The 12,500-nt window shown below is 48.1% G+C and overlaps 2 protein-coding genes across 3 annotated transcripts in view; one reads left to right on the top strand and one right to left on the bottom strand.

Annotated features, from left to right (window-relative positions):
* Nucleotides 1-73, top strand: part of LOC126570517 (uncharacterized) — a 41,009-nt gene extending 40,936 nt beyond the window's left edge. For both annotated transcript variants that reach the window (XM_050228316.1, XM_050228317.1), the window contains one exon: nucleotides 1-73. This exon is cut by the window's left edge and continues 4,945 nt beyond it. The gene's annotated coding sequence lies outside the window, so the exon portion shown is untranslated.
* Nucleotides 74-12,238: 12,165 nt separating this feature from the next.
* LOC126573025 (glucosamine-6-phosphate isomerase) overlaps nucleotides 12,239-12,500 on the bottom strand; it is a 4,668-nt gene continuing 4,406 nt past the window's right edge. Inside the window, exon 3 of the mRNA XM_050232807.1 lies at nucleotides 12,239-12,500. This exon is cut by the window's right edge and continues 67 nt beyond it. The gene's annotated coding sequence lies outside the window, so the exon portion shown is untranslated.

Below are 12,500 nucleotides of genomic sequence, written 5' to 3'. Positions count from 1 at the left end.
AAAATTGCAACACAAAATCAAATCAATTACGAGCAAAACCAAAAACAAAACAAAGATTCAATAAATATAACAAAACAACAAAGCGGCACTTTAGTACTCGGGTTTTACTTGGAGTTTAATAGGAAAAGAGATATCCGATAATCTGTAAGTGAAATATCATTCGAAGAAGTTATGCACAGGTCAATGCGCGCTTTGGGAACAAACTTGCGCGCTTTCCCTCGCGAGTAGGTATGTATTTAAAACCGAGTTTAATTACTTTCGAACTGTAATTTGTTTCAACTCACCTGAAATTAAAGTTGTGCGCTGCGCTGCTCTGCGCTAGCCGGAGCCGGATGAACGTGATTGGAAAGGCTAATGTTTTTTTGAATTAAATTAAAACCATCCAGCTGGCGAGTGTTCTACATAGAATCGATTCATAGAAATTATACCTCACCTCACCCACATTCGGGCCCACTCTGGCTGGCCTGGCGGCGGTCTTATCTTTTCATTACCTTTCCAAGAAGCGTTTCATTGATCCACCGGCTATCTCACCAGGGCGCCAAGGACGGTCCAATGCTCATTAAACTTTTCGGCTTCAGTCAAACGGAAACCATTCTTCATCCTCCTCCATCCTCCGCTATCGGCGTTTACCGATTCCCTTATCCTCTCTCTACTTTATTCTGTTTTCAGAGCCAAGTATTCAAAACAAAACTTTTTCACAACTTCGATCCTCGCTTTCACTGTCTTCTCTCTGATTCTGTTTCAACAGTCGCTGCTCTTTGTTGTGACTAATGGTACGTTGTTTTGCTGGATTTTAATTCACCGCCATAGTTAAATTACTCGATGAAACGAAGCGAAAGAAACCTACCAAGACCGGTGGCCAACCCCGACCTTCACATCAGCTAAGGATTCACGGTCATTGCCAAACCGGCCGGCCGGTCGCACGCACAGGACACCATCACCAGACGATTGCTTTCGGTCGCCTCGACGAGATACGGCCACGCAGATAACGGTGAAATATCGTTCGAAAACATGAATCACTCGAGGAGCGCTCAGCGGAGAGGCAAAAGACCAGGGTGAGGGGCCCGTTGGCACAGCTTACCACCAAATTGACACTAACTAAGATCAAATGAGTGCTGATAAAGCGATTGCCAAACACGGCACTCTTGCGCCCCGCAAAGGAAGCCAACTGCCGTGGCGTTATTCCAGGAAAGCCGAGCTTCCACGTTCCCGGGTGGCAAACGATTAAGATTTCAGAATAAAAATAATTGCTCTCCCGTGGACAGCGACCATCTTCGGTCGGCGTCGTCGTCGTCGTTCCGGTTCGTTCGCTCTTGTGGCACTTGTTGAGGACCAAAGGAATCCACCGCTTTCCGTTGCGGTGAAGGCGAAACCACAAGCCGTACTTGACCATCGTGACCATCCATCATACTAGCCGGCCCGAGAGTGCACCATTGTGAGGTTATGGGTTGGCGAACTAAGCCGGTGGCGGGCCGGCGAGGATTCGAACTGCTGAACACGAACTGACTGTAAATTTTATTGCCATTTAATAAACGAATCCAGCGGCGGAACGGGGGAGTGAAAAGACGTTTAATTTGAAAATTAAATAATGCTTCAAACATTCGCCGCCACTTCCACAGTGTAGATGACCAGAACAGCAAAATTAACTCGTAAAACCGGGACACCTGGAGCTGATCGATGAAGCGATCGACACAGTGGCCCGTTTTATGAGCGTTTTCCAGTTGCGACAAATCGTAAAACCGTTGACCTTCGGCATTTTTTGGAAAAAAATAAAGCACCTAAAATGCACCGCTCGCAGTCACCTTTCACAACATTTCGATTTAAGCAGCGATATCGCGCCAGTGAAGCGGTGCGTTTATTATCACTTTTACTCGAAAAGGAACACATCAAAAAGGTCTTTATTGCATGACTTTCGATTTCCAGTGGGCAATCCAACTTAACGACTGCAGTAGCACCGGCGCGGCGCGGTCAGTAAGGAAAAAGCAGGAAAAAAAGCAAAAACCATGCAGTTGTCAGCGTGCCACCGTGGCCGAATGCCGCGTTGACAGAGGCGCACTCGAAGGGGAACTAGGGCAAATCATAAAACATGATCCTCCCCCTGCCCGACGGCTCCAGAGAGCATCATAATAATCAGCATCATCGGTGATGACGATCGATCTGACCGAGGAGACAGCTCCTTCTTTCTTCACTGGCTGCCACGAGACCCAGGACGTGGTGTATCTCCCGGGAAAACGCCAATAAAACGGGACCACCTTCTTCTGATCACGTTTTATTGCGTCAAAAAGTGGTCATCGAGCCGTCTGGCCGGTGGTAGTCCCCGGTACGCAGTGCGTCAGCTTTAACGGTCCACGCGATGGTTGGATCCAAGCTCATTCGGCGGACGATTTTATCAATTGAATTGCAGGATGCTAGTGCTAGTAATCGATTCCTCCTAATCGTTTAACGCCATCGAAACGGTTATACGCAGCAGTTTGCATGAGCACCCTTCACTCGATGTCACTTTTCTCCGTTTTGCAGTTTTCCCAAGATCATTTCGTGTTTCGAGTCTCGAGACAATTTAAATTTCGTATCTAATGATCCATCCCCCCCCATTTCAAACGAGTGTCGTGAAACAGATAATAAAGCAATGAACCCCTATCCCCTCCCCCAGGATCGACAGTTTTCCGAAACTAATCCCATCAACAAGCGAGAAGTAATTTGTTTATGCAAAACATAATTTGAGGCGCCATTCAAGCGCTGCTGCCACTCGAGGTGGGGAGCTACCGATCGGACGAAATGTGAGTAAATTAGTGCCATTCTCTCCCGTATGGCGAACGGGCACCATAATTCCATGCTGCTGCTGCTGCTGCTGCTGCTGCTTTTCCTTTGGTTCTAATGAAAGCTTTTGGCAGCGAAACACGCTCCCGTTGCTGCTCCTGCTGCTGCTGCTAATGATGATGAGGGGGCTGACTGCTGAAGCTGAAGTGGAAATGGATACTTGAAACCTCTCGCGCCTCCGAAATACCTAAACCCACGCAAAACACACACCATACACACTCACGGCGTGCGTAAACACGCCTTTCGATCGTTTGTGAAATGATGTGTCAATTTCAAGTACGTGACTCAATTTTATCGCACACCAACGGACGGACAGATCTCTCTCTCTCCACCAATCCCTCAGCCTCTTGTCCTTGTGTCTCGTAGGAACCTTTTTGGTGGCGACGAAGCGAAGGAGTTTCATCAGACCTGAACCTGGCCCTGTTCTGTTTCTCCTCAGGGGAGTTAAATTAACCTTAAATCCCAGCAATCCGCTGCTGGCGATGATGCTGGTGATGGTGGTGGGCTGCCAACGCACCGTGTACCAACTCCCGGTGGCAATTATGTTCACAGAGTTCACGCCCTCACAGCAGCATGTAAATTATGATTTTCGTTTTCCTGTTTTCTTCTCGTGGTGCGTTGGTTTGGTGCAAGGTATCGCTTGTAAGCTTTACCATCTGCTTTTACTCCTGCCTAAAGAACGTTTCTCAAAACATTTTAACACCACCACCAAAGACCGGATCAGGTGGTTGGTGGGGGCCCACCAAATTATCACCAATCCTGCCCCCATGCCTTGCGGCCAGCAACTGTGGTAGCAAACCATCGCGGGCAAATAGTTACAAGTCACCGTACATCCGCTTCCTGAATCTTTTACTCCCGGTACAGTAGGCTGTGAGCGAGCGGCCTTCTACGTTCCGGTTTCATCCTCGCAGCCACCAAGCGAGCGTCGAGACGTGGCGTAGAGAGCGCAGATCATTAAATATGGACCGAAAGACGGAAGAATAATTACGATATGATTACAATTTACATAAATTATGAGCACACGTTCCGGGCGTGAGGCTGGGCCGGGCAGACCACTTCACTCCAAAGACGTGAGCCGTTCATCGTCGTGCGCCGAAAGTGGTTAAGCTTCAATTGTTTCTCGAAAGTGCTCGGCAGAAGGGGCGGCAGAAAGGGAACGGTCGGAGAGGGGCTGATGGTTAGAGCATTATGGTAACTTGTGCCTCAAGAGTTTGTTGTTTGCGGTTTTTCGACTTACCCACTCGTTCGCGCACGCATACACATCCTTCCTTCCGCGGTTCCCACCGGAAGAGCTTTATGGTGGTCGCTCCGGACCATCTCATCTCTCAAGGAGATGAAACTCGAGCGAATGCGAACGCGATAGTTGCGCACCAAGCAGCCAGTCCATTAGCGGGAAGATCGTCAGCGCGTTTCTTCGTGGCCCCTTGGTGAAGGTAGCTGCTCTGCTCGCCCGTCGTAACACAAACACACGTACGGTTGTGGTCGTGTTAGGCTTCTTAACGCTCCACATTAGAGTGATTGCTGACGACGACCGCGACGACCGCGACGCGGACGACGCATACGAGGAGGACAAAGTGTCTATCGTGGTCGGAAAAGGAACGGGGAATGCTGGTACGCCACGCCACGGATCGAAATGAAGATGAACGGTATCCTGTGCTTACCGCAACGTTTACCCAGAAGTCAACCGATTCTGACAATCACAAAGGTTCACCGGTTCCGCGGTGAAAACCGACACCAGCATCACCTTGAGATGTGATTTGCCTCCCGTTTGTTCCCGACAGGAAAAGGAGAAGGATGTAGCAAGTGATACTAAAACAGATAAACATATCACCATGTTGCGTCCTTTCCGTTTGGGAATGGTACCAGCTGAAAACATCCCCCCTCGCCTCGAAAACAGTTCGCCCCGTTGGGTTGGAAGAGTAAACTTTTGAACCGCAAGTCGAGTCGAGTTGCCAGGGTGCCGGAACACGGTTTAAATCAACACTTTAAAGGGAGCGTGAAGTTTGTAAGGGGCCACAAATAACCACGGAATGCGTTTGTTTGCGTGCGCACGTGTATGTGTTTGGTGGGGCAGTACCGTCATCGGAGGGCTCTCCCTGCTCGTTCACAGGCTATGTCATCGTGTAGCCGGAGCCCGGATTGTGTGCCAAGATTTAGCCTGCCACCCACAGGTAGCACAGGCTGCTGATCTTTAGATTGTAGCACGAGACATTAAACCAACATGGCTAGCGGATAAAGATCAAAGCGAACGGGAACGCGTGGTTTCGCTTGTCCACGGTTGTTGGCTCTTAGAAATAGGAAAGGGATTTACCAACTCAGTTCGGAGTAAACATGGTGTTTGTGTATGAGTGGGAGGGAGAGTTTTTAAATTCTAAATTAACTTACCTAATTACTTGACCTCGAAGTACAAAATTGACCTCGAAATGCGAAACAAAAAAACTGTGCGCTACTGGGCGTCTCCATTTTCAGCGCTACTAGGCGCCTCCATTTCGTGCCAAGTTTCTAGCTTTTAGCCTTCACTTTTTCATCAGCATATCTCCCGGTGTAGGGCAACCGGTGTGCTACTCCCTTGTGCTGTGTCAAGTGTTTGCAAAAAAAAACATAAAATTCATTGATGAAGGTTGTCATTCATTTCGTATTTCGTGAAGGAACTTTTACCCCTTTTTTACTCCCGGGGGGGATATCGCTCGAAAAAGAAAAACCGAAATAAACCAACGAACACCGAGTCAGTCAGTCTGGAGTTGTCCAACATCACATCCCAAAAGCCAGGCAACGGTTCTGTTCAATAAAACATTTCGATAAATGTGGTGCACATGTGGCGCGTTCGTCAAGGGGAAATAGGAGCCCATCAATTGCTGCAGTACGGTCAAAAGTGTTAATGTGAACATGCCAACATGGCGCCCCTTTTTTTGGGATCACTTTGCTGCAGTACAACCGATGGAAAAGATTGCAAAAAAAGGCTGTATCAGGTACTGTCTGTCGCAGCATGAACATAAGCCAGACACCCCCGGGTACACGTCGGTGTAAGATGTCGAACATAATTTTCCGAGTAAACATAATGCTCGAGAAGAGTTACTGCATCAGCGAGCGTTGCTTTGGGGTCATCTGAAGCGCTCACATCACTGCAAAGGGTCCTCCTTTAGCCAGGTCAGGTGGGAAAGGAGTTAAGAACGAGCTCCGAGCACCGAGAATCCACCAGAGCAGAAAGCATCATGTGAACTCTGACGGTCTGACGGTTGGCCACCATCGAGCGGACTTGTTGAAGAGCCGAAGTTAAACAACAGCCCATAAAGGTGCGCCCGGAAACGGAGAGGGCGGACGTCAACACATCCGAAGCGCAACGCAGCCAGCGCGAACCGGAAACGAACCGAAAGGGCGGAATGTTTTCTTTCTACCACGACGCACGCGATGACGGCAATGATGATGATGATGATGATGATGTAGGTCTCGGTTCGATGCCTGCTTCACTAGACCACCTTTGGAGGGTGAGGAAATGCTCCAAAAAGTCAACGATGCCCTCAATCATGGAGCGCGACGATACGGACGCGACCGAGTGTTGATAGGGAATCGTGCGGACAGCATCATTTCCTCCTAGCATTCTCTCACACCTGCGTGCGCTCCGTGCGATGGTCCAGGTAAAGGGTGCGGGGGCCAAGCGAAAGCTTTCTATTTTTATTCGCACCAACAATTGCTCGCCGCTCACGCCGCTCCGGGTGTGCTGCGTGGAGTTGGGGTGGCAGTCCCTTCAGGCATCCTGCTCACACCTCGTACATTTCCGGATGTGCTCGTTATATTTCATTCGCTTTTGCTTTCCTCACCGACCCGCCCCGTTTGTGCTGCGCTCGACGCTCGCACAATGGAAGTTGGTGGCTCCCAACAGCATCATCATCATCATCATCATCATCGTCGTCGTCGTAGTCATCGTCATAACCATTAATGATGGGTCTGTAGTTGTTTTTTTTATCCCTCATTTCTAATACCACACACCACGAGAAGCAACAGCTGATAGGACCGATTCGAGAGAGAGAGAGCATTTCTCGCCTCAAGTGTCGGTAATTCTCGTGAGTTACAACGCAATCTCACCAAGCTCCTGTTGCTCTCTGGCTATCCGCTCCAGAGAAAATCGACGAAACGTAGGCAACTGCGATGAAAGCTCTGTCGGCGTGCAAGGATCTCGCAGCTCACAATTCGGACGCTTTCAGACAGACATCGAGTGCTCCTTGGTTTGATGGCGCGCGCACCGGCAAGATGCTGTTCCCCGGTCTCAAGGTTTGTAGGTCAAGGTTCGACGGTTCAATTTCTAGGAAAGTCTAAATTCTACCAAGACAATGACCCAGCAAAGGGAAGGGGAAGGTAGGTCCGTTCCACGAATCGAATCGACTGTTATTGCACCATAAGTTGCACGCCATACGCTATATCTGTCAGGGTGCGCGTAAATTATATTTTCCTTTCCCGTTTTTGGCCATCATAAATCTTTGTTCTTTACCACCATCGGAGGAGAAACAGACTGCGTTAACTACTGCGTTCGACTCACCGTTCCGGCCTGTTTCTGGTTTTTCATGTTTTACTACAAGATGGCCGCATAGCGTGGTCACAAAATGTAACGCCCCGTTCCCACTCCGCCGAAAGCCTAGCGGGCTAGCTAATTTATGTATCTAAATCACGTGCACGGGCTGGAAATAATTGAAGCGTGTGGCACGACATCACGCGCCATACGCATGCCAAAGTGCTTTCAGCGTGTGCTGTACAAACATTTATCATGCTCGTGTCCATAAAAAAGGTCTGGCCACCGGTGGCCATCGCACCAGCTCTTAAAGATTCACTTTACCTATATCAATACGCGCCCGGGGGGGCTGAATGGGACACCGATTGACCGATAAAATCATTAGCACAGCGTGTGTGCCTTTGTTCAAACAGAGGCCCCCCGGGGGGGGCCTTGCCATCGTGATTTGTGATCCAGCGGTGGAACGAAATGCATCGCATGAATATTGTAGCTCATCATTCTTAATGTGCCGCCACGCGTTTTCCTCATAAAGGCCAGCCAGGTGATAAATGTCATTTGGAGGAATACCTGTTTCGATAGCAAGATTAGTGGCAACAATAACCGAACGGTGGTAGCGTCGCTCGAACGCACAAACGGTGTGGCGAGTAGATAATCGAAACTTTGTTATCCCCTTTTTATCCTTCGGTTTTTTTCGTTGGTTAAAAGCCAAAACTAACCGCTACATCGGTTTCATCGTTCCCAGATCCGGCTAGCACTCGCGCCAATCGGATGCGGAGCGAGGCGTGCCTTCCATATACGCTCATACATATTTGATGAAAGCAATCAAACCATTCCAACAATGGCCAACAGCTATTTACTTTCACTTTACCTTACTAACTCGGCGTCCTGTTTGGGTTTGGTTTGGTTTGTTGGCTATGGGCCTTGGCTAAGCACGCCAATCGACCATTTGCAACGAGAATGGGTCTTTTATGATTTAGGAATGATGTTTAGTACGATCCAAACCGGCATGATATCCGCTTACTCGACGCAATGAGTGTAGCTTTAATGAATTCGGGATAATCATTTTATTGAAGAGAGGTATAGAAAGAGACAGAGAGATAGAGGGAAACGGCCGTGCCCAATCCGCATCGGCAGTAAATCAACCGTGAAAATGGTTACATTTCATGGTCGACTACCTTACCTCACCTTAAAGGTTATTAGTGCGGTCAGTGAGTTCAAATGGCCACACCACACACCGCGGATTTCCATTACCTTGGGACTTTAAGTGATCCGTTGGCAAATTGAATGTAAAATCGATGGATTCGCGAACCGCTTCGCTCCGTCCGGTCAGTCGGTTCCGCATTTCCATTAAGCATCCAGCAGAACCCCAAAACATTGAAAGGGGAAAAAAGAGGATTTCGGAGTCTTTTTTTTAAGGACGGTAGCTTCTGTGCTACCGGAAATGATCTTCGCTTCTGCTACAACCATTCCAGCCAGCCGCTTGTTGCGCCGCAAAGGCGGAAATGAAATTAGCGCTTCTCCGTGGGTTCTCGCGGTCTCTAAGTGCTTTCTTCACACTGGCAGGCCACAAGCGATGGTGCTGGTGCTGGTGGTGTACCTTTCCAGGGGACCAGGGAACAGCTAACCGAATGCTGATTTCGCTCGTCGTGTTGTTGTGTTTTCGGTTTTAGGGGCGAAGATGTTTGCTTCTCCTTTTGAAGCCGTAACTTTGTTAAAATCCTTCACAAACCTAATTTATTAGCGAACTTAGCAAGAGAGCGGAAAGAAGCGAAAGAGAGGGAGGGAAAAGAGACCCATTTCAGGAAGGATCCATCCACAGTGAGGCATCATGGAATCGTTGGTTCTGGAGGCCGGTTCTGTAGCGTTGTAGCGGTTGTTGAATCGTTTCTTTTTTTTTGCCTCTGTTACTGTTATTCTGTATTCATGCCGTTGTTTGAGTTTTCCAGAAGGCAGTGGAAAATTCTGTCCGCTTTTCTGAATTCCACATCTCCCAAGCCGGATGCTGCTACCCATCCTTATCATTGTTATGTAGCGGGGAATGGCGTTGCGAGTCACAAAGGCTCGTCCGTCCGTCGAGGAATCAAACCGTATCCCAAATGAGGGGATTTACGAATCCGAAAATCCTCGCCTCATCGTTTGGGTTCTTTTGCTTTCTGCTGTGGCACATCGATGGTTTCAATGAGAGTAAGAATGTACGTGGAATTTAAAGCAATGGAATTCGGAAGCAGTCTAGACGATTCTGCCTCACGATGAAGCTGAAAGATACATTCCTCTTGAGCGTGCCGATTTGCTAATGGATTTGCCGTTGATTGTTGTTTATTAAAGGAAAACGGAATCAAAGGCGTCACAGTAATACTGTCAGCAATAGTAGGCCAATGAACGAATTAAATTTAATTTGATTTCGAGCCGTATCTAGTAGACATTGCGCAGTTTATCAACCAAAGACCTAGAGAGAGTTTGGAGAGAAGTTATTTAACGTGAAAATTGTCCAAAAAAAGAGTAAACTCGATTCATTGCTTCAGAAAATTCCTTCTTCGAAACACTGAAATCATTTTGCACATTCTTCCTTGAACGTGAAGCTGCTAGAGTGTATCGTGTGATTGCTTTCAAACGGCACGTACTCCCAAATATTTGAACATACTTAAAAAACAACAACAAAACCATTAAATTCGATTCCTTATCGGTTTCAGTTTTCATTATTTGCGCCTCGGCGCCCTAGATTATCGAATCTTACTGCCCTACGGCCAACCAGCCAGCCAATGCTTCGTCACTGTCAAGAGCGTGATCGTGAACCAGCCCAAAACAGGAATCCAGCGCCAGAAATGGGTGAACGAAAATCCCCAACATAATTGGCTGTTGTTCCGGCCAATTTGTGAGACTCACCAGAACCGGATACTCCGGTCCAAACCAATGCGCTGCGGTACGGCGGCGAAGAGACGGTGAAAGGAGCCCCAGAGCTCTTCTCATTTTCCCGAAGCTCAGTATGACAGAACCGTCATCGGCGGCTTTCCGTTCGATACAAATGCGGCCAGGCATGAGAATCGTCGAAAGGAGATCGAATCGGTGCTGGCAGCGGCACGTAAGCCAACAATCGCGTTACAGTTTTCCTTCATTTTATTTTCGAACACGTACACACAGCTGAGCTGAGGTGCTCCGGGTTTTTACCGAGCCAACGGAACGGATCGTCTCGATTGTGTTGCATTACGATGCACCGCCCGGAGGGTGAAACGTGACTGCCACGCTCTACCCGGCGCAGCCAGTCCCAGTTTATTGCACTGCAACCTATTTACGGGCGCGCAGAAAACTAATTTACTTCGATGTCTTCCATTCCCTAGCGTCTTCGCTTCGTCGGATGGATCAATCGATTGCACCGCGATGGAAGGACGGCTCCGAATTCCCGGGCGATATGCCTTCGATTTTGTTCGTGGCATCGGATTGCAGTGGGAAATCATTATCATCAGGATGTAATCGGGCTCCTTCTTTTCAGGTGAAGCAATCAGCTGGGTTGGCGGACGGGCGAACCACTGCACGTCTGATGCCCCTGATTTGCACTGATTGTATAGCGAGTAGGACACGGATTACGGTTACGCTTTGGTATCGCGTTCTCTGCTCTGCCCTTTCGCCGCTCGCGGTCCATTTGTTGTGCCATTTTTGTACTACGCCATCAGCGACGCTTTATCGTTCGCTCGATTCTCCGTTCCACCTGGTGTTTTAATGTGATTAAATAAGAGATCCTTCCGGGCCGGTACGAAGCTGTCCGCTGGCCGGAACATCGATAGGAAGCGCTAGCTGCTTGGATCGGCACTGAATTAAAAATAAACGAGCATTTTAAAGGATCAGGGAAGCATCAAGCAGTGAAAAGGCAATCTTCAACCGCGATTCGTTATCCGCTGGGAATGGCCACCGGTAAGGTGCGGGCAAATGGACTCAATTAGTTCGTCCGCAATTACGGGCTTGGCTCGGCACCTAGCGACGGTGGCTCGTCGACGTTGTTGAGATATAATTAACAGCATGTCTGATGCAATCTATTCTTTGCAGATGGGTCGGAATGAAGGGGTACGAACTGATAGGACGTACACTACACTTTAAGCAAATGAATGAAGAACATTTACAATCTAATGAAGCTATTAAAGCACCCAAATGCAAGCAATTGTGCAACTCTTTCCCGCAAACCTTCGACCAGTTCTCGACACAAATATCTCCCCCAAACCAAATCCCTGCACAATGGTCCGGAAAAGATGACACTTGAAGGGTGAAGTCGTGAAACTTTTTATTTTATGTGCGCTCCATTCCACTCCGTGGCCACTAGCCTGCATCACTATCGAGCGCGCGAATGTTCAGCGAATAAGGTCACAGGGCTTTAAAGTTCATAAATGATCCTTTTTATGTCCACCGAAAAGGACGTTTGCGGACAGCCAGTGGTCGAGCAGCGAAAAGAAATGACCTTCATGATTCCGTGGATGCTGTTGGGTCCAGTCCAGCCGGCAAAGCATGAAATCCTTTTTTACAATGTTTTGGACCAGAGGACGGAGCGATGTAGTGGTGACTAGGGTGAAAAGTCGGTTAACGAACCACAGGATAGTATAAACTTGCAGTTTATGAGTCCCTTGATTTACAGTTTCAACAGTTAGTACGAAAGATGTGCAATCACCGGCCGGCCGACGATGACGGTGAAAGCTATCACATTTGATGGACCATCGTCGTCCCTTATGATCAATGGGATTGATTGTAGCAGATGCATGGTGGTATGTTATTAGTGGTGGAAATGGTATGTTATTAGTGTTACATGCAGGACTTTGGACCTCATAACCGGCACTTTGAACCTACATAATTTCTGAGGGCATTCCTCAGGTTCGTACATTAGTATTCCGTTGTTAGAATGAAAAACATCACACACTTTGTTCAGTTTATTAACACCCTTTATTGTATGTGTGTCCCCCGTAAAAAAATCTCTGATATCATATAGATAAAATGTACTCCGTTTGCCTGGCAAAACGTACGTTAAACTTAATATTGCAGCAAAACCAACAAAAGCCACTCCCCCCGGCAACGAGGATCATTTGTGATGACGCATGCATGAGATTTTCACTCTCCTGTCTTTTGGTTCGTTGTCTTTGCTAATCTCTATATAGCATAGGTAGTTATGGTTTCTTTTGTTTTGATCGCCCAAGGTGTTTTC

This window comes from Anopheles aquasalis, chromosome 2 (genome assembly GCF_943734665.1).
Source record: "Anopheles aquasalis chromosome 2, idAnoAquaMG_Q_19, whole genome shotgun sequence".
Taxonomy (NCBI): domain Eukaryota; kingdom Metazoa; phylum Arthropoda; class Insecta; order Diptera; family Culicidae; genus Anopheles; species Anopheles aquasalis.
This window is presented reverse-complemented; position numbering and strand designations above follow the sequence as displayed.